Consider the following 23,762-nt stretch of genomic DNA (forward strand, 5'->3'; position numbering starts at 1 on the left):
TACAGAGAATGTCCAAATAAAGTTTATATTTACTCACTTTCACTATTCAACAAGGGGTCCGAAGTGTCCAGACGTCCTGTATCAAGCAATGAGCAGGAGCTAGCCACTAGTATCTACCGGCGAGTTAGTTTGCAGACAGTTATAGATTAGAGCTATACTGTTTGCAATCTAGACTCGATAATTTGCACGTCTCGGGCAAACTCTTTGACCCTTTTTTGGTCAACTTCCTTTTACTATTTCTTTTTTTTTTATTGCTAGGTATGATAGCCAGAGCAACATGTCTCAGTTTCGATTTTGAGATTCTACAGGAGATATCCGTTGTGAGATTCCCTTAGTCTGAAAGAGCGATTTTATTGGAAAATTCATTCATTTTAATTAAAATTAAATTAATCAAATTAATTTATTTTAGCCAGATACTCGGTGGGAGACCGAGTTCGAATTCTCAATTAATGCCAAGTAGTAGTTTAAACGGCTTTTAAATCCTGATTTTGTGTTTTTATTTCATTCATTTACTCATGTTACTTATTTAGTTATTCATATTATATTTATTTTAGCGCGTTTCTGTGTCGTCCTTAATCTGAGTATTAAAAGAAGAGAAAGAAGAGAAGAGAAATGAAGAGGTATGTTGTTAAATTTCAAATTGTAGGGTTTTAAATTAAATCCAGCACAGATTTATTATTTTAACAGACCCCTTCCACGGTTGGTGTCGCATGACTGGTAATTTTCGATCCAGTCCTTGACCACAGTTTTGAATAATCATTTTAAATGCTTATAAATAATTATTAAAAAATTATTAATATATTGCAAAAGCTTGTAAACAAAAAAGAAAAGAAAATAACAACTTTCGTGGAAAGGTGAAATGCAAGAACGTTATGGAATATAAATAAGCTCATTTTGAATGGATTTAAGAAAAGTCTTTTAGTAAAAAGACACTTCTTGAATCTAAATTATTTTTTGTTTTAGTATAGCTAACCTTTTAAGTGATAGTCCTATTTATTATTACTATTATTATTTACTTTTTTGGTTCAAATAATTTGTTCTCTTGTGCGGAAGAATCTGTACAACATAAATAACAAAACAACATAATTGGCATTGCTATGCGAATTTGGTTCAGAAAACTAGTCACTGCGAACTAGTTACCTTGTAATAATATCATTATTTCCTCAAGAATAATGAAAAATAATTAAATAAATTGTGTGAATATTTTTTTATTGTAATAAATGGTTGCTTCATTAATGACTGGTTTTTCCTTATGTCTAAATTTTCGCTATTATTGTTTATTTATGTTTTCACCAACATCCTGGAGAGTTTTTCACCATATATTTCCAGCAGCTCACTATCTTTGATATTCGACATCTTACTTGCAGTTGGCTTTTTCATTTTGAGGACTATCACCAGTTACCATCATTCCAAGAAGAGTGTGTGAAGTGTCTCTATTCTGTTCAAATGTAACCACTGGCATTGTAGCTTTCCTGAAGTAAGCAAAGAATACTTTCGTGGAAGAGTCGTCAGGATCCGGTCACATAGAAATGATCCCCCTTTTTTCCTCTTGCTTTTGCATTAAACATACATGCCTCACCTTTGTGTATCTTCGAATTTATTTCTGCCTTGCTTGTTCATGTTTGAAACGGTTTCTCCGGCTGAGATCGCTTCTTTCTTTTGCCGCCACGTCAGCCATCTCTTTCTTTTTAATAGCACAGGGCTGATCAATCAATTGATAAGAATCCATCCATACGCCAACGTTATGGCGACTAACTGCGAAGCTAGCTCGTTTATTCGTCAATTAGGACAAGGTTTTTTTTTCTTAGGCTATGCCTCATTAGTAGCTTGTGGAATTGATGAAGAAGGTCTCGTAATTTTGATTTTGTTTTAATTGGAAAAACTTCTTTTATTTCTGCATCAAATTTCTGGAAAAAATTGTTTTTCTCTTCTTTTCTCTCAAACACTCCAGCGTGGAATCCAGTGCTAACTATTTCATCCACCATAGGTTTGGATCGTATCTTATCAAAATCCCTCTGCCGGAAGCGCCATTTGATTTTTTTAACCATTGAGATTTCCTCTAAAACAGCTCTGATGGTTTTCTTTAAACTAGGCACTTCTCTTAAACTCGCATAGATCTTAAAATTTTATCTGTAATATTTTTCTAGAAAGTTTCGATTAAGGATAAGCGTTAGTATAAGGTTTTCCTCTAATGTGATATTTTAGTGGCATGTATGGTCTTATAACAGTGCTTAAATGTCTAATTTGAAAAAATACTGTGACCGGGAAGTGTAATTCTCAAGGGCGTTTTGCTCAAAAAAATGGCTTCATCTAGTGCCTTTGTAGTAGCCTAACTTATTGAATTATTGCAAACATTTTGTAAAAATGCGAAATTTGGAACCAATGTCTTAAGTTAGTACCTTAAAAATTATCCTGAGAAAAATTCAGACCTGAATTTTCACATCTAATCTATATTAATAATTTTTAATGAACTTCGTAATTCGAAATTCGTAATTACTGCAAGTTTGTTGTGAATGGCTGTAAGGAGTGAAGCAATGTTTGAAATTTGATTTGTGACAAAGTTTCACTTCCTTTATCAGATTTATCGAGAAAATATACCCGTTATTTAACACTAAACCTACCACGACCGGTCAATTGACCGTTTTTTAAATTTGGTTTAAATTTTCTAATTACAGCGTCATCATACCGCCATTAAACTTCACGACTTTTCCTAAAATATGTATACAATTGTTTTTTTAATATTCACTTCTTTTCCTAATATTTGATTTTTGAGAAAAATTTGTAGTCTGTCTTAACTACCGCGACCGGTCATTTGACCGGCTGAATATTTAAATTTTATTTACTTATTTTAATATTTTATTTTATTATTATTATTATTTTTTTTTTTTTTGTAACAGAATTCTCTCGAAAACTCAATTTGATAATGCATTTATCGGATTATTGTTTGCATGTGGTGCATATCAGGCCAAAAAATGTACGATATTGCCCTTTTTTATGGAACAAAAAATAGGGACGAGCATTCTTCTCAATTAGTATGAACAGAAATGTATAGACGGAAGTTTTGAGGTTTATTCGAGTGGAACAAAGAAATCATCGCTTACAAACCGATAAATTGGCTTTGATCTCTAAATTTTGGAACAAATTCGTAGAGAACAGTCAAAACTGTTACAACCAAGAGCATATATCTCTTCCAAGGACATTTGTTCCCAACAAAGTCAAGATGCAGATTTACTTAGTGCATGCCAAATAAACCGGACAAATTTGGTATCTAATCTTGGCTAGGGTTCGATGCAATAAAAGGCTTTCCATTTTTGGGAAAACTTGAAAGCAGAGAACCTATAGTTCCGCATGGGGAGCTGGTCGCTCTGAAATTAGCAGAAATGCATACAGCTCGTGGAAGAAATATAACCGTGGAAAATCTCGGAGATGTCTCAACAAATAGTTTTCAATATCCTGGACTTAGCAGGGATAAATGCACGGATTTTGTATCAAAAACTACCGGAAGTGAAATTTCAAGGCAAAATTTGTGTTACCATTGCAAAAGCATGACAAATATTAGTACACGAACAAATGGTCGGCCAAATAAGAGTAAAATCTACGAGATTTATTTTTAAACAAAAGAAACTAAGCTTTTTCATTGTTAAATAATTATTATCTTCATTCTAAAATAAGAAATTTAAGTGATTTTAAAGTCCGGTCATTTGACCGGTCACGGTAGGAATAGTTATCCATAAATGGCGGTAGGTTTAGTGTTAAGGATTGCTGAAAGCAATTATTTTTAAAGGTCCAAGTTGGTTGTTAAAGCCTACTACTAGCAAAAAGACTATATTTATTTATATCTATATGCATTATATTTAATATAACATTAAAAATGGTTCATATTAAAGACTTCAAAGAAGAATACGTTGAATACATTTTAATGATTAAAGAAGGAGTATCTAAAGTGGAAGACAGCTGTCATACGATAAGTTTGTCACCTTTAACATTTTGTCAACGTTATATCACTTGAAATCTAACCCTTATAGCAAGTTTTAAAGAGAAAACAAAAAAGAGCACAAATATTGCAGAAATACTTTTGCCTCTCTTGTTAATAATTTTTGTTCTCATTCTCTGAACTCTTTGTCTACTGAACCATACTGAATGGAATATATAACATATCTTGAGGTATATTATTCTGTGTACCAGCATCCTTTGCTTATATTTTTGTTTATCCTAAACAAACTTTTTTAATTAAAGAGTGGAAGAAGGGGATAGAAAAAGAAAAGATAACAATACTCGTATTTATTCTACCATTTTTTCTGTTATCCTTGTGTTTTCTTTGGAAAAGTTTGTCATAATCATTTTGACATTAATTACTTTTTTACTGACTTCATGCAACAATAAATCTTTAATATTAATTATTCACATAACTTGAGCGCTTATTCTCTCCCCAATTTAAAAAGGGTCTTACCATCTTCAACGCCAACAAATTATTCACATTAAATTCGCATTTCTAATCTATTGGTCCAATTAACTATGTGACATTATTATGAGACATTATTTTACTTTAATTACTTTTAAATATTCTTAAGAAGTATCAGGAAAAGATAATTTTGGAAATTAAGTTTGCACAGAAATTCGAGCTTCGTGATTAAGCTAAGATTGAGGCTATTGTCTCATCGGATTGGGAGGAACGTCAAATGGGATTCTTTTGATTCTAAGGTTTTGTCCAGTCCGTCAATCAGACGTTAACATTACTGTTGCGATTTTTCAGTTTTTTTAAACAAATGATTTTCTCAAAAATGTTTCGATATTTTATCTACCTTCTATTCACTATTCTTTTAATTTTTTATCTTTGAAAATTAATTTTAGTTTCTGAAAGATTGCATCTCATTATTTTGGGCATCAATTTGACAATTCCTTGAGACTAAAATCATATTAAGGGAAATTACAAAATTCCTTCAAATCCAACTTGTAAGAAAGTTTGAACCCAGGAATTATATCCTTTACGTCCTTTCCTTAAAAATAACTGTTATAGGAATAATCTGTGACGTTTCTTTTATTCAGCAATACTTATCAAATCAGCAACTCGATTTGGAATGCTTAACAATTGACGAAAAACAACATTTAATGCCTTAAACAACATGCATGCCTTAATTAGCGTTAAAACTGGATTAGCGGTAGTCGAATTAATAATTGACTACTACACGTATGTACTGGATTGGTAATGAGGTCAGATTTGCATTTGATCCCTTCATTAGTTCAACAAATACAGTAGGTATTTCCTTTATTCCTATTCTGATCCTAAATATTTAGGGTTATTTAGGATGTAACTATTACAACTGTTAAGCAGAAATTCTACGTTTGTTGGAAAATTGCAAGTCATTATCGTAATAATATCAAAGAATGGAATATTTGACAGTCACTTTTTAATTGGCAATTAGATCAAATCTAAATGAACTAGGAGGCGTGTTGTGGTTCTATAATTTCTAGTATTCTCTTTATTTTCCATTTCTTAAGTTACAATTGCATGAAATGAATTTTCAAATGTCTTTTAGAAATGTTTACTAAAAAAAGTTAACTGATTGCAATATGTTCTCTTAAAAAAAAAAAAAAAAGAAGAAGATATTTAAAATGTGGTTTAAACTCGGTTTAGTATGCGCTATAACTCCTTGCAGTTTACTGATGTAATAAAACTGGAAAACTTTTGCCGCATATTCATATAATTCATGGATAAGTTCAAGTTTATCAGTGAATAGATTTTTTGCTGTAATATTTCACAGCTTTATCTACCTTCTTAATAATTATGCTATTAAGTATTACTACTTTAACAAATTGCCATCATTACCAATTAAATTGATATTCTTAATTATTGCTTGGACATCCCAATTCTTACTTTCTTTCACCTAAACAGAAAAAAATGGTATTGCGATCTGGCATTTTTTCAAATTTGAACTATCTTTGGAATATCCGTTTTTTGGTTGCTAAGCCTGATAAATTTTTTAATTTTAATAAACTTTCTTTTAGCATATTATACATAAAATACATTTTACCACACACACCTTACATTAAATACATAAAAAGCAATTTAAATTGCAATCTCAGATTAAAGTAAGAATAAAAAATGAGCACAGATTAGATATATCATTTGGATTACCTAAAAAATGTTTCTGTAAAATAAATAAATAATCAAAAACGAAAAATCAAATGCTACTTAAAAGTACAAATTCTATTTTGTTCCCAAATTTAAAAAATAAATTATAATAGCTCTTTTAAAAAAAAATTGCACATAAAAATGTATTCGGCCAAGTGACTTTCTGCAAGATTATCTGGGTGATTAGTGGTGCTCTGATTGAATCCTGCATTGGAGGCGTATGTGGGTATCTGTCTGGATGTATAAAGAACAGATGCAAGTTTGTTTAGGTTTGTATAAATGTATAAAATATTATTTTATAAATACAGAAAAAAACCATTTCGCAGGAAAAGTACCAAAAATCAGATGGACACCAGATAGCCTTTACTATCCGTGTCGGGAGGCTTAGAGAAACAAAGTGACTTGGAGTGGCTCTGATCAGCTAACTAAGAGTGAGTAGAGGAATGATTAGCATTCCGGAGATCGGAGGTGGTTTAGGAATTATTAAAAAAAAAACTAAATCGAGAACAAAAGTTATATTTTAACCCAAATATTTTTACATATTTACAGTATGTCATCTAACTGGAGATATACTTTTAGCTGACTCAATGTTAATGAATTTAATATTAATTACTTAATTAAGCAAAAATAATTCCAAGTTCTCATTAAAAAGGCCTTACGAAATAAAGGAAAAGTGACTACTCAGTGTTGGTTTAAAGTCACAATATTAGTAAAAAACAGTCACCATGAGTCCAAAGTTGAACTAGGTATTTTTGTGTTAGATAGAACAGTGTGCGCTATCTTTGGACTAACTGTCGTACTAAATATATGAATATGAGGTAGCATAAATTAGCCTGGTTACAACTTTAAGAAGGTTTAAAGAAAGAGACGTTCAAAAGAGTCCAGTTTTTATAACCCAAACAACAGCTTCTAGCTAAAAGCCACTTGTCGCTTCGCAGAGCAAGGATATTTAAGCCTAGTAAATGGATCAGTCTTCCGACGTTTGTCACTAATCAATTTTTGGTAATTTGTTAATAAATCTTTGTCAATTTATTTATTTTGATATTTTTCTACTATTTTTTTTCTATTCTTTCGATTTAATCATCAAACTGACCTTAGAATTACTAAACTCAGATCCTCTTCAACTGTGTTAACTTAATTGGGTCCGCCCATCAATGTTAACCAATTAATTCTAAAGATTAAAACGACATTATTTGAAGAGAATTGATCTCAGTCAGGTGACAATGTGAATCTTACAGATACGAGTTATCGATGCCCATGAGAATGCTATTCCGTTTGCAAGCTGTGGTACTAATTGATGCTGCGATATTTAATAAGCTAAAAGAGTTTATAATTAATTAATTGTGAAAAGACAATGAAGCCTCTATTTTATTCAAAAAAAATAATAAATTAGAAATATAAGTAGAAAATGACGTTTACTAACGAAAACATTTATTTGAAGCGACAGACTGGAACTTCATTAAATAAGTTTATTTTATAGTTAATATTAAATAAAATGCACAGGCGGAGAATTAATAAGGGGTGACTATTATCTAGCTATTTATGCATTTTTTATTACTAATCTACAGATAGTGTGCCAACATTACTCACAAGCGACGGTTTAGTAGTTAGCAAACAACCAATTATTGAATAATAAAGTTTGCCTAGAACTTAGATGGGAGTTTAAGTACACTGTTGAAGAACGGGCAATTTTAATCTCCTCATCCCTTAGCATTGCCCTTCAAGTTTTCTCATGTTTTGTTCAATTCAAAGATTATCAGAATAAGATCATTTTACTAGAGTATATTTGATAAAGGCATTTAGTTTAGATATTAATTAGAATAAGTGGGAGCTTCCATTTTGGTACTTATCCCTTTATTGTGATGGCAATTCTTCTTACTAGCTTCCATTGAACTTTCGATGGAAGTATTGCCCTGTATGTGAAAATATTTTATTGAATGAAATTGGAGCGAGATGTGCCAGTATATGTTATAGAGAGTAGAATAGTATCTCAACCATCTTTTTCTAACGAAATTTTATAGTTAAATAAGATCTGTAACTCTAAAATCAAATATTGCCAAAATTGGCGATATTAGTTGATTCCATTGGAAATCTATTAACAAGCTTCTCTGTCTAAAACCTCCCTACCAAGAGATACAGCTTATCAACAATTTTCCTTTATAGGTTCTACACCAGCAGGAGGTAGAACAGTGAATCCGATTTTTTTGGTATAAAATGGTGCCTGGGTGGATCGAGTACTTCTGTGGGAAATTGAAATTATGAGGAAAATTCCTAGCATCTTCCAGGTGGAAATTCACGCACTAGGAAGTTGCGTTAGTTAATTCTCGACTGGAAATATTAGAATGAAGAAAGCGTATCCTTTCAGATATCCAGGTTATTACTGGCTGAGCTTCAATGTTATAAGCTAGAATATTTTTGAGAAGGTCTGTGAAAACTCTAGGACTTGGGCAAAGATACCAAAGATAAGTTATTTTGAGCAGCTCGATATATTTATATATGACGGCCTAGACGCTAAATTCTCTCTAATGAGGCTTCAAGCTTATGCAGGATTGGTGACAGAACTCTCTTGGAGTAGCTTAGAAAGTGGGTGAGGTTTCCAGCGCTTGATCTGGGCCATCTAGGAGGAATTATATCACGGTAATTGAACTTAAATAGATCACAGACTTGCCTTGGACTGAACAAATACAAGGTAGGATAGTTTAGAGGTATTCACAAGAGGCATTGAGAAGTGAAAGTTTGTTCTGGAAAGCTAAGTTTTCTATGGATTCAATGGGAAAATGGAGGAAACTCCAATACAATAATTGCAATGCCATCGTACAAGAAAGAAATCGTACTGGGAAGTTACCAGGTGCTGATCATGATTAGGAGGGTATGATGTAGGACATTAACCGACACCCGTAAGAGAAACAATAGATCTTGAAGATCGCGGAGCATCAATAATACTCGGGGAAAAAAATTAGATTATATCTTCTAAAATTCCCTGAAGGCGATTATCTGTGAATAGCTTGCTAGATTAAACCCGGAGATCCGCTCTTATTTAATAGCTCCGGGACGTCAGAGATGGATAATGGTTTTATCATGTTAAAAATGACCATGTTAAATTCTTCAAACACTGGTTAATCCAGAACATTTTCTTCATTTTGGTTGCAGAGCGTAATTTATGATTCTTTCTATGCATTATTTACCTTCCTATTGTTTTGTACCCACAATCAAACGAATTATGTTCCTGTCTACAGCCAAATTTACATCAGAATTTATTGGTATATTTTTTTGACAGGGCTTAATATTTCTTAAAAAAAAAAAAAATAGTAAATTTCAAAGCAGTAAATAATCAATTTCCTGTGTTGTTAAATATTTAGAATTCTTTTCAGCATGTTTGAAGACAAAATAATATCACACTCACATAATAAAAGCTTTTGTTTACTCAGTATTCTAAGGTACCATTTCAGTGTACGTTTTACCCACCACCTTCACATTATAAGGGAAAAGTACCAAAGTACTTTCAAGAAAATTTATCAGAGAAAAACCATTTGTGACTTGATACTTAGTATTTATTTTCCCCCACCAGAGATTTAAAAAAAAAACAAAAAACTAGCCTTTTACTAGAATTATTCTGAACCCTTTTTGTCGAGGCAAGAGTTCGCTTTTTGTGATATTAATTATTAGAGAATTTCATAGTAGGTTGTTTCACCAAAAAATATGATGTCTTACCTAATTTTCGTTTTTTATTGCTGATTTATTTTGTCTTAAAAAAACCATTGTTCATTATATTATTATTTTATTATTTATATTATTATATTACCTTTTTTTATATTTGTAAGAGTTAAGCGTTTTTTTAAATTTATTTTGTTGTCCCAGAGGGACTCGAATAGCGTTGGGCTTTGTCCCATTTCATAATATTGTTTTTTGAGATACACATTTTAAAAAAGTAAGATTTATAATTCTGGAGATAAGTTACAGAAAATGGAATACCTCCGCCTCTATCATTTTCTGTTTTATGCTGTATCCATTAAAAATAAAATTTTCATTTTTCTTCTTGTTATTACGTTAAAAGGATTTCATGAGAAGTATGTCATTAAATACATTTTCTTAAAAGAAGTTTTTCTTACCAAATATAAAAATATTTGGAATTACTTTCTTACTTTCATGTAATGGAATGTGCTTACAGGTTACCTTTCTCAAACTTCTAATTCTTGGGATTCCCTTTTACAAACTTACCTTTTACAAAGTGACTTTACAAGGTGCAGAATTTCACTTTTATATAAACTATACTTGTATGCCTGACAGGAAGAATGCCGCGAGTAGCTTTATTTTTTATTCAACTTGAACTTCCTTGTACTTATCATTTTTAAGGGACATTCCCATCAAATTCCTTCAAACCCCACAAAATTCGTACTCGTTGCTTAATAGATCATCCTATAGTGAATATGGAAATAATATAATCAAGTATTATTATTATATTATTATATATTAGATTATATTATTTACAAATGGTTGATTACTTAAATGCAAATATTAAATTTTAGATCTGGTTTGAGTACTCACACGATTTACTCTTACAGCAGTTTAGGAAATTCAATTCTCTTGAGCCCTCAGCCTGTTCTAAAAAATAATTGATTTTCAATAATGCAAATATTCATCTAAAATACATTTTTTTCCCCTCAAAGTCACTAAAATCTGCAGAAATATGGATCATAATGATGGTACGTTTTTTTACAAGGAGTACCTAAAGAGAATCTTTTAAATTAATTTTACGAGACTTTAGAGAAAATAAATATAAGTCTAAAAATTCATTCAATGTAATTAACCTAATCAAGTTTTATTATTATTATTATTATCCATAAAGTCTTTGGACCAGCTTATTGTACAGTTCCATTTCAGTTAGTAAAATCCAACTTTCCAGCTGACTGCTATATCTAGTTAAAGATCAAACTTGGTTAGGTGCTTAAATAAACTTATTAAACAAAGCAATTAAACTGTTTCATCGAGTTTGATTTATCAATTAAATTAAGTAAAACATTTAGTGTTAGTACAAGATTTCAATGGCTTGATAGTAAATTGACTGTATTATTTGTTGCGAAGATTTAATCAATTTGCTAATAGCCCGAATATGTTGCTAAAGACTAGCGTCCAATCCTAATTAACATGCAAAAAATTGGACGGTCCATTAGTTTCTTTTCGCTTAACAGTTTCAATGAAACTTGGAATTAGTGAACATTTTGCTAGAACTCGATAGAGTAGCTATTGCAGAATTAATTATAAGGCAGGTTCCAGGAGAGCAATGATTTCAGTTTAGAATGGAATATATCTTTTTATATTTACAAAAACAAAATCACTTAGGACCAAAACATTTATTTAACCGATTTTCTTAAAATTTGGAATATTACTTTCAAATTTAATTCTTACAAATATTTATTATATAAAATTTATTTATAATGCAAATGAAGATGTTGATGAATAAAGTATAAATCCTGGCCTCTCCAATGAGCTGCCGCTCGCTATTCAGCTCTAACACTAAAGAGAATCTAAGGATCCTTTTTCCAGAAAATTGAGAATTCTAAATTGCATTTAAATAATTAATTTTAATTTTCTCTCTCACCTAGAAAGAGGACATATGCAATACAAAGAAAGTAATGCCTCGTTTTTCCGGAGGACTTTACCAAATTAGGTGTCTTGGACTGGCAAACATACTTACTATATTATAAATTTCCCATATTAACCACTAATTAAAAACGAAGACCGAGACCGGGAATCAAACCCAGTACCACAATACACGTCAGCTTTGAGGGCCTGGCTCGGCTACCGTGGCTACTAATAATTGTGTCCTTTGGTGGGAAATCAAAACTTTCTGTAATTTTCTTTTTAGTTAGGGTTGATAGTCACACAGTTATTTCCACTCAACGAGGGTAAGTAAAATTTAGTTAAATAAAGAGGTCCCCCCCCAAAAAACCTGTGTGTTCTATGAAATTTAGTTATTCCATTCTTCATAAGAAATAGCACTTTCTTATGTAAAATAAATAAATAAAATAAAGTATATTATTAAGCAAATCCAGCTCACCAAATTCACTTCCTACTGCTCAATAAAATTCTTATTTAAACTTTTCCAATTAAAAGTATATTACTATCTATCCACGTTTCAATTGCTATTTTCTTTTCTGCTATTATTAAATAATACAAAAAAACATTTTAGAGATATTTTTTTTATCAAAATAATAATAAAAAATAAAACTTTAGTTTGGAAGAATAAACTATACAGCAGTTTATTAAATCAGAAATAAAAGGATGACTTTTTTATTCCAAGGACACGGCAATTTTCTTTCAACGAAATTTCCTTATTCTACCTTTTTTAATTTTTTAAATAATGCATACTACTATACAATAAAGTATAATAAAGTAAAATGTAAGAATAAAGGTTCTTGTGGAGGTAGTATATCTGTGTTCCCTTAATTTTTTACATTGTATAACTTGATTTGCCATAACTGTTTCATTCTCTTTCAAACTTAAAAGTAACAATTGGAAAGGTCGTGGAAACAAGATTATTTATTTAAATTAAAACCAGAAAACATTTTTCTTTTTCAATATGTCACTTATTCAAGTAGAGAGTAAGGTTCAACTTATATTGTTTAGGGACAAGCCTTACTTTTATAGCTTTATTTAGCCGATAATATCTTCTGTGAACAAATGCCGCTGTAGATATTGGTAAGACAAATACAAAGGATAATTTGAGTTGCCTTGGGCCTAGCTACAAGGAAATTAGAGAACATGGTCTAATCTTAAGTTAAGAACATGGTCTAAGTTAAGCATTAAACTACTTAACTCAAATAAACGCTACCTTATTTACCTGATTAACCTTTTTACTCTCACCTAGGCTCCTAAGTAGATATAAGGAAATGCAGAATTATGCAACTCTTGAATTCTGAAGGCGGAAATAGTTTTTAAAAAAATATTCTTTACAGTAGATTTTTTGCATCGATGACCAAACTCTGATGGAATTGTAATATGAGTACCTAGTTAGTTTTATAAACGTGTAGTACCCAGCTGATAAAAAAAAAAATAATTTTATCAATGTAACATGTGAAAATTTGTTGTTATAGATGAAGAGATGAGTGTTGAAAATTGGTTCGTTAAACAACAACAGCTGGTTTAGTGTCCGTTGGCGTGATACAGAATTAATTTTGAGGGTACTATAGAGGCTGACATTGTTTTCAACAAATGTAGAGAGGCCTTGTTGTCTTGCTCCTAAAATTTCTTTTATCACTTCTCTGCTTCCATTACTTCATCTAATTAATAGATACTTCCTTATAATTATTTCTGATTTTCTAATTTTTAAATGCAGTAGGTGAGAATCGTTAATATTTTATTAGCTCTGCTGTGTGCGGATGTCAGCAGTTTCTGTTTCATTGGGATGCAGAATTATAATAGGTTTTTAGGAATTTAAGAGGATAGAACACCGGCTTCAAGGAAGTACATATCCTCTATATTTTGTTCAGAAAAAATTAGCATCATGAGGATGGTAAAGTGATCATGGAATCTAAGTTGTAACATTTGAAGCGCACAACAATAAGATCAATACGCTGTCCTACCTAAGTAAACGTTATATGCTATATCAAATGAGAGTGGATTTTTGAGAGTTTTAGTTGCCTTCAAATAAATATGGTATTGAATATAGTTACTCTCTTTACATGTCATAGGGTGGGATTAGAATATAAATTACATTCGAGGCCAGCAGTCTACTTTACAGCATGTAATCGCTCATATCTCTTAGAATCCAACAAAAGTCTCCATTCTGCTTGAAATTCTTGTATTTGAGGTGAAATTAGCATTTAAATAATTTGATATGACCGCTAAGTACTTTTTTATTAGGAAAGACAAATAAAGACTCTAAATTATAACATCTTATTGTTTTTATTATTATTTCTTTAAGTAACCGTTATCAATATAATACCCTTTAAATTATAGTAAAAATAAATCTAATTCTGACTAAATTTATGTGCATAAAGTTAAGTACCTACTACAACATTATCTAGGTCTTTAGGGGAGGTCCGTGGGAATCTCTTTTGTAAGAGACCTCATAAAACATGAGGTTGAATTTATCAAGTTTCCAAAGTCACGTCACTTTGATATATTTGGGCATGGAAGACACTGAGCCACCTCACTTTAATAAATGTAAAATATAACTTAACAAAGGCTTGAGATATTTTATTATGCAAAGCTTGTTATTTATTTTTTTTTTTATTAGACTAAAATTATGTCAGGGATATGTAGAGGACTAAAATAATTTAAAAAAAAGACAAAAAAAAGTAGTTTAGATCTTTAAATAAATTTCTTTTTTACCTAATACAAATTAAATTCTTCCATTTTTGAAATCTAGTCCTGCCATCTGTTGAGGTAGGCTTTGAACTAGTCTACCATTAAGTTATAATGAGTCAGTTTTTTTCAAAGAACTTTTTTTTTATGTTTCATTTTAGAGAAAATGATAGGATGAATTGAGCTAATAATGGACATGTAAGACTTTTTTCTTTATAAAGATGTATTTTTATCTTTAGTTCAATTACATTTATAAACCAAACATTTATTTAAGTCACGTTTTAGTGTTTGTGAAATACAATTTTCTATTTGCTAGAAGAGCAAAGGAGATATTAGGAATGAGATGGAATGAAGAAAAAGAGAAAATAGAAAGTAAACGTTACTTTAAGGCTTGAAGGAAGTTGTAGAGAAGGAGTGATATTGTGGAGGCTATCAACGAAACCTTTCATGACCGTCAGTACAGAGAACCCGTATACGGGTACTGAGGCTGTTACCAAGTGAACGCCGATAAAAAGAATGTAACAGCCAGTAGATATTAGGTTCTTACCGGTGCTGTTGTGATTCTAACAGAATGCTCTATACTATGGTATATCCCCAGTAGCCCCGGCCTGTTGCTACTCTACCCGCGCCTTCTCTTGTCTGTATCTGTCAGTGCCACTTCACAACATAAATGTATTTGTCAATATTTTCTGTTTAGCGAAATAAAACTAAAAATATTGAGCTATTTTTCAAGGTAACATTTGGATCTGAGTTTGTCACTTTCTTGTAATAACTTAGTTATGTTACAATAAGTCTTTCACATTATTCAATATTTAATCTGAAACTAAAACTACTGCTAATTTTTTTTTACCTAAGGAAATGTATAACCATAAAACTATCACTAAAATATTTCCGCACACTGCGCTAATTTTCGATCCTTGACTTACCGCTCTCCCCTCTGTTACTGTTTATTTCATTTTTAATCATAAGAGAATACTTACAAGTTTCTCGATGAACTTTGAAGACATTAATCAGTTTCCTCTAGATCGGATTTAATGAAACGAAGAATTTATTCATATTAAGGGCAACGATGGGAGATGCGAAGTTTTTATATACTTATTTATAATCGAACTTAGCGAAGCAAAAATAACATATGCAAGAAACACTCGATATTGTTTGAAGTGCATTTTTTTTTTTTTTTTTTTGGTAGGTATTTCATTTTTTTTAACGATCAACTAGTTATCTTAAAAGTTGCATATTTCCGTAATAATTTTGTAACAATATTTACTTTTCTGAACTGACGTGATGTATCAGATATGTAACTAGGAAGGAATATATAAGATTCTTGGAATAGCCACTTGGTGAATGGAAAACTTTCTTTCAGCCTAATATTTATGTTATTCTTTAAAGTATTTCGGATTTGCGACTACATCTTCAACATTATTTGTATCTGCAAGAATAGTCAGCCTGTGCTGGACATTAATTTCTTGTGCCTTCTATAGAAATTGGTGCTAAAATGTTATAAGAGTCATGGAAGAAGTTTCTTCTGATATTCCTGGGTGCTAGAAGAGGTAATTCAGGAAATGAAAAGGTTCATAGATTATTATTATTATTTTTTTAAAGTGCCAAATGAAGAATGACTTTCTACTTTATAGACCTGCAATTTCTCCTGGACAATGTCTGCCTAGCTTCCAAGAAGATGCATCTTTCGTCATCACACTAGTATTTATTTTTACTATTGAACACTGTGGATTGTCGTCAGTCTAAGTCATCTGTTGGGAGGCTCGGTACAGGGTTTTGGTAACATTATTCTGTGTCTTTATCGGTTATATTTCTCAGTTTCCTAGCTGGATCTTCTAATGGCACTGAGCATTAACCAGGCATCTTTTCAGATCAAATCTACATTGCAGACTGAATAATTGAGGAAACACTCGCTATGTGAGATTATTTGGGGCTTTGAGGAGATTAAGTTGAGGGTTTTTGCTCGAAACAGATCTAATTAGTTGGGTTTATTCCTGATAATTAATAGAGGTATTTATATGGAGAAGATTAGTTATTGGAAGGGAATAACGACGGAGTTTTTTTGTTAACCTATGTAAGTACTGGCCTGTCTAAAGACGGAGCAATTGCGGTGCTTGAATTTCGCACCGGACTTCTTATATTTCTGATCAAAATTTCATTTTTTTAAATTAATTTTGCGTAAATCACTATTAATAGTTAAACCTGTGCTATGGGCATAAATCTTGAAAACCCTAAGACTGAGGTTCAAACCCAGAGAACTGAACAATAACCCATTTTATAAGTCTTCGAGTAAAGCGAATTAAGAGCTTATGTAAGAGTGAGTTATTGAGAATAAGAGGCCAATAATTATTCATTAATTAAATGTAAAATTTCTTTACACATTCAACTTGACCACTTTTAGAAAATAAATGAAACAATTAAAAAGAAAAGGGGAGCGTGAAAAATAGAAAAAAATCAATTTTAAAAATATATAAGGGTACTTGTAGAGTACGAAGGAATAGCCAGAGGCAACTCTCATTACTACTTGTTTATACAGGAAATTTTAAAGAAATTCTGGAATATATTTTATAAAGACCGATATATTCTACTAATACTTTAAAATCTTCTTTAAAAAACAAAAAAAAAAGAAAATATAGAAGAAAACAAAAATAGAAGAAGATATAGAAGAGACATTTTTTTTTTACAATATCCTTTTACAAAAGAACTCATGTATTGTGATTACTAGTAAAATAATTGTCTACTTTTTCAGGCGGGGCTTAACATCCAACTACCAATTAGTTCTTAATTGAGGTTTCCACTCATAAATTGACGCATTATAACCATTAAACCAACACCTAAGTGTCCTGAAATGAAGTTTTCTTTGAAAATGTTTCAAATAAGCATCCAGCGCTTCACCAATTCCCTCAGCTATCACTTGCTGATAATTCCATCACTACATCGTTTCGACATGGCCAGGACACTTTCGAGTGGACGTCTCAATGGTGTGCTAGATTCCTCCCTTGCAAGTTTATCAGTTACTTTGTTACCCTTAATTGCTAATTAGCCAGTTAGAAAATTCCAACTGTTTTCCTTGGGTAAGCTGCCAAAACGTCTTCTGATTCTTCAATAGTTTAGAGTCCTTGTTTGGTTTGTTGTAAATTTGGTGTTGTATTCTCATTTTTTGTTGGTAATGTTCGATTACAGAAATTTTGTTCACCAGTTACACCATGTTCTCTATTCCCTAATGGCCTCCACGAAATCTTTTGATCCACTCCTCTTTGCCTTTTGCATGTAAGTCTTCGAAAACTCATTGTATTAAACTTGAGTCCCACTCACAGACTAATTATCAAAACATTTTGACTATCTATTCATTCAACCACAAAACGAGTTTATTCTGTAGAATTTAAAAGTATTAGTTCTCCATCGAAGTCACCGTGAAAATACTGATGACCTAGTGAACTAAAGGTGAACACCATTAATAATAAAACAACAAGCACAATGTGTCGATAAGGAGAGTGTGTGTTGTTTGTTAAATAGTTTGAAGCGCAAACATAGTGTGCGGTCTAATTTAGTAACATCTAACACAAACCAAACAGTTACTGGTTTTGGTATAGTTTACCCATTGTTATGTGTTTGCCTCTAATTAACCAGTCCTCTGGAAGATTCGATACCAAATCGCCCTGCCCAGTAATCCTCAATTTGCTTTTAATCGTCCTTTAACTTTCTCTTTAAAACGATTGCTTATTGCACTTATTAATGTAGAACTTATTTTGTTCACACTCTAAATTCTACAAATATCTTTAAAGGAATGACTCAAGGAGTGACTCTTCCCTTTTCCCGTTTATAAATTGGAGATTTATAGTTATTTATTTATTATTAGAGAAAAAATGTTCAATGAAATAGATTTCAAAAGAATGTGCACTTTAACTTAGGCCAATTTATATATTATTCAACTAAAACCAAGTCAATGACTTGAACAGTCAATTTAGATTGCTGTTGATAAGAGAAAATCAATCATCCAAATAAAATCTACTCTTATAAATAAACCAATCTAATACATTTAGCTAATCTAAAGAAAGAAATTCTTGAACTATAAAGAAAATGATGAACAAATGCACTTTAGCAAATTCACTAAAACTCATTAGAAACCGATAAAACCAAAAACTGAATAGAAAAAGGTAATTTTATACGAAGCACTTTCACTTTCTAAAATAAATAAGTTTTAGATAATAAAGACATATGAAGGAATAAAAATAAGAATGAGGCGAACATTTAAGGATATTAGCAAGTTTACTCTATTTGATGACAAAATCAGAAATAAGAGTGCAACCTCTTGAGAACGAATCGCACTAAGTTGAAAGTAGTGAGGGAAATCGTTCTCGATGAAAATCAACTAAAAGGTAAAATCTTGGTCCATAAACGATTATCAATGCTACTTATAGATTGTGATTTGCTAAGACATTGTCAACTTAATGAATTTTTATAGCCTTTGACTACATATTTGCAGAATAAACTAAGTAGATACATTATAGTGTGTAAGAGCACAAAATTTCATACGAATAATCTGTTATTTACTGTGGGAATTATAAGGGCCCCATTTCACAGCAAAACCATGACCCAAAAAATTTCAACTCTCAATATCTTCTCAACTAATGGATCTGAACTCAAGTAAACTATAGCATACTACTCAGTAAAACAGAGTGTGTAAGAGCACAAAATTTCATACGAATAATCTGTTGTTTACTGTGGGAATTGTAAGTGCCCGATTTCACAGCAAAACCATGACCCAAAAAAATTCCAACTCTCAATATCTTCTCAAGTAATGGATCTGTACTCAAGAAAACTATAGCATACTACTCAGTAAAACAGAGTGTGTAAGAGCACAAAATTTCGTACGAATAATCTGTTGTTTACTGTGGGAATTGTAAGTGCCCGATTTCACAGCAAAACCATGACCCAAAAAAATTCCAACTCTCAATATCTTTTCAAGTAATGGATCAGTACACAAGAAAACTATAGCATACTACTCAATAAAACAAAGTGTGTAAAAGCACAAAATTTCATACGAATAATCTGTTGTTTACTGTGGGAGTTATAAGGGCCCCATATCACAGCAAAACCATGACCCAAAAAAATTTCAACTCTCAATAGCTTCTCAACTAATGGATCTGAACTCAAGAAAACTATAGCATACTTCTCAGTAAAACAGAGTGTGTAAGAGCACAAAATTTCATACGAATAATCTGTTGTTTACTGTGGGAATTATAAGTGCCCCATTTCACAGCAAAACCATGACCCAAAGTAATTTCAACTCTCAATATCTTGTCAACTAATAGATCTGTACACAAAAAAAGTATAGCATACTACTCAGTAAAACCGAATGTGTAAGAGCACAAAATTTCATACGAAGAATCTGTTATTTACTGTGGGAATTATAAGGGCCCCATTTCACAGCAAAACCATGACCCAAAAAAATTTCAACTCTCACTATCTTCTCAACTAATAGATCTGTACTCAAGAAAAGTATAGCATACTACTCAGTAAAACCGAGTGTGTAAGAGCACAAAATTTCATACGAATAATCTGTTGTTTACTGTGGGAATTATAAGTGCCCCATTTCACAGCAAAACCATGACCCAAAAAAATTTCAACTCTCAATATCTTCTAAAGTAATGGATCTATATTCAAGAAACTATAGCATACTACTCAGTAAAACAGAGTGTGTAAGAACACAAAATTTCATACGAATAATCTGTTGTTTACTGTGGGAATTATAAGTGCCCCATTTCACAGCAAAACCATGACCCAAAGTAATTTCAACTCTCAATATCTTGTCAACTAATAGATCTGTACTCAAAAAAAGTATAGCATACTACTCAGTAAAACCGAGTGGGTAAGAGCACAAAATTTCATACGAATAATCTGTTGTTTACTGTGGGAATTATAAGTGCCCCATTTCACAGCAAAACCATGACCCAAAAAAATTTCAATTCTCAATATCTCCTGAACTAATGGATCTGTACTCATGAAAAGTATAGCATACTACTCAGTAAAACAAAGTGTGTAAGAGCACAAAATTTCATACGAATAATCTGTTGTTTACTGTGGGAATTATAAGTGCCCCATTTCACAGCAAAACCATGACCCAAAAAAATTTCAACTCTCAATATCTTCTCAACTAATGGATCTGAACTCAAGTAAACTATAGCATACTACTCAGCAAAACCGAGTGTGTAAGAGCACAAAATTTCATACGAATAATCTGTTGTTTACTGTGGGAATTATAAGGGCCCCATTTCACAGGAAAACCATGACCCAAAAAAATTTCAACTCTCAATATCTCTTGAAATAATGGATCTGTACTCAAGAAAAGTATAGCATACTACTCAATAAAACAATGTGTGTAAGAGCACAAAATTTCATACGAATAATCTGTTGTTTACTGTGGGAGTTATAAGGGCCCCATTTCACAGCAAAACCATGACCCAAACAAATTTCAACTCTCAATATCTCCTGAACTAATGGAACTATATTCAAGAAACTATAGCATACTACTCAGTAAAACAGAGTGTGTAAGAGCACAAAATTTCATACGAATAATCTGTTGTTTACTGTGGGAATTATAAGTGCCCCATTTCACAGCAAAACCATGACCCAAAGTAATTTCAACTCTCAATATCTTGTCAACTAATAGATCTGTACACAAAAAAAGTATAGCATACTACTCAGTAAAACCGAATGTGTAAGAGCACAAAATTTCATACGAAGAATCTGTTATTTACTGTGGGAATTATAAGGGCCCCATTTCACAGCAAAACCATGACCCAAAAAAATTTCAACTCTCACTATCTTCTCAACTAATAGATCTGTACTCAAGAAAAGTATAGCATACTACTCAGTAAAACCGAGTGTGTAAGAGCACAAAATTTCATACGAATAATCTGTTGTTTACTGTGGGAATTATAAGTGCCCCATTTCACAGCAAAACCATGACCCAAAAAAATTTCAACTCTCAATATCTTCTAAAGTAATGGATCTATATTCAAGAAACTATAGCATACTACTCAGTAAAACAGAGTGTGTAAGAGCACAAAATTTCATACGAATAATCTGTTGTTTACTGTGGGAATTATAAGTGCCCCATTTCACAGCAAAACCATGACCCAAAGTAATTTCAACTCTCAATATCTTGTCAACTAATAGATCTGTACTCAAAAAAAGTATAGCATACTACTCAGTAAAACCGAGTGTGTAAGAGCACAAAATTTCATACGAATAATCTGTTGTTTACTGTGGGAATTATAAGTGCCCCATTTCACAGCAAAACCATGACCCAAAAAAATTTCAATTCTCAATATCTCCTGAACTAATGGATCTGTACTCATGAAAAGTATAGCATACTACTCAGTAAAACAAAGTGTGTAAGAGCACAAAATTTCATACGAATAATCTGTTGTTTACTGTGGGAATTATAAGTGCCCCATTTCACAGCAAAACCATGACCCAAAAAAATTTCAACTCTCAATATCTTCTCAACTAATGGATCTGAACTCAAGTAAACTATAGCATACTACTCAGCAAAACCGAGTGTGTAAGAGCACAAAATTTCATACGTATAATCTGTTGTTTACTGTGGGAATTATAAGGGCCCCATTTCACAGGAAAACCATGACCCAAAAAAATTTCAACTCTCAATATCTCTTGAAATAATGGATCTGTACTCAAGAAAAGTATAGCATACTACTCAATAAAACAATGTGTGTAAGAGCACAAAATTTCATACGAATAATCTGTTGTTTACTGTGGGAGTTATAAGGGCCCCATTTCACAGCAAAACCATGACCCAAACAAATTTCAACTCTCAATATCTCCTGAACTAATGGAACTATATTCAAGAAACTATAGCATACTACTCAGTAAAACAGAGTGTGTAAGAGCACAAAATTTCATACGAATAATCTGTTGTTTACTGTGGGAATTATAAGTGCCCCATTTCACAGCAAAACCATGACCCAAAGTAATTTCAACTCTCAATATCTTGTCAACTAATACATCTGTACTCAAAAAAAGTATAGCATACTACTCAGTAAATCCGAATGTGTATGAGCACAAAATTTCATACGAATAATCTGTTATTTACTGTGGGAATTATAAGGGCCCCATTTCACAGCAAAACCATGACCCAAAAAAATTTCAACTCTCAATATCTTCTCAAGTAATGGATCTGTACCCAGGAAAACTATAGCATACTACTCAGTAAAATAGAGTGTGTAAGAGCACAAAATTTCATCCGCATAATCTGTTGTTTACTGTGTGAGTTATAAGGGCCCCATTTCACAGCAAAACCATGACCCAAAAAAATTTCAACACACAATATCTTCTTAACTAATAGATCTGTACTCAAGAAAAGTATAGCATGCTACTCAGTAAAACCGAGTGTAAGAGCACAAAATTTCATACGAATAATCTGTTGTTTACTGTGGGAATTATAAGTGTCCCATTTCACAGCAAAACCATGACCCAAAAAAATTTCAATTCTCAATATCTCCTGAACTAATGGATCTGTACTCATGAAAAGTATAGCATACTACTCAGTAAAACCGAGTGTGTAAGAGCACAAAATTTCATACGAATAATCTGTTGTTTACTGTGGGAATTATAAGTGCCCCATTTCACAGCAAAACCATGACCCAAAAAAATTTCAACTCTCAATATCTTCTAAAGTAATCGATCTATATTCAAGAAACTATAGCATACTACTCAGTAAAACAGAGTGTGTAAGAGCACAAAATTTCATACGAATAATCTGTTGTTTACTGTGGGAATTATAAGTGCCCCATTTCACAGCAAAACCATGACCCAAAGTAATTTCAACTCTCAATATCTAGTCAACTAATAGATCTGTACTCAAAAAAAGTATAGCATACTACTCAGTAAAACCGAATGTGTAAGAGCACAAAATTTCATACGAATAATCTGTTATTTACTGTGGGAATTATAAGGGACCCATTTCACAGCAAAACCATGACCCAAAAAAATTTCAACTCTCAATATCTTCTCAAGTAATGGATCTGTACCCAGGAAAACTATAGCATACTACTCAGTAAAATAGAGTGTGTAAGAGCACAAAATTTCATCCGAATAATCTGTTGTTTACTGTGTGAGTTATAAGGGCCCCATTTCACAGCAAAACCATGACCCAAAAAAATTTCAACACACAATATCTTCTCAACTAATAGATCTGTACTCAAGAAAAGTATAGCATACTACTCAGTAAAACCGAGTGTGTAAGAGCACAAAATTTCATACGAATAATCTGTTGTTTACTGTGGGAATTATAAGT

General features: G+C 31.8%; 1 protein-coding gene and 1 long non-coding RNA gene across 4 annotated transcripts in view; one reads left to right on the top strand and one right to left on the bottom strand.

The window, feature by feature from the left end:
• The window catches only part of PCB (Pyruvate carboxylase), a 146,674-nt gene that overhangs the window by 12,459 nt on the left and 110,453 nt on the right, over positions 1-23,762 (top strand). The gene's annotated exons all lie outside the window — the stretch shown is intronic.
• On the bottom strand, positions 1,190-13,183 carry LOC141452751 (uncharacterized). 3 transcript variants are annotated; one of them, XR_012457562.1, is made up of 5 exons: positions 12,998-13,183; positions 10,679-10,735; positions 10,352-10,549; positions 5,828-5,885; positions 1,190-2,130 (listed from the first exon to the last, which is right to left on the bottom strand). It is a non-coding gene; the product is annotated as an uncharacterized lncRNA (long non-coding RNA). The 3 variants fall into 3 exon arrangements; XR_012457561.1 differs by having other exon boundaries at positions 1,190-2,143; XR_012457560.1 differs by lacking the exon at positions 5,828-5,885 and having other exon boundaries at positions 1,190-2,143; positions 12,998-13,182.

This window comes from Rhodnius prolixus, unplaced genomic scaffold (genome assembly GCF_049639745.1).
Source record: "Rhodnius prolixus isolate KJV_2025 unplaced genomic scaffold, Rpr scaffold_3, whole genome shotgun sequence".
NCBI classification, from domain to species: Eukaryota; Metazoa; Arthropoda; class Insecta; order Hemiptera; family Reduviidae; genus Rhodnius; species Rhodnius prolixus.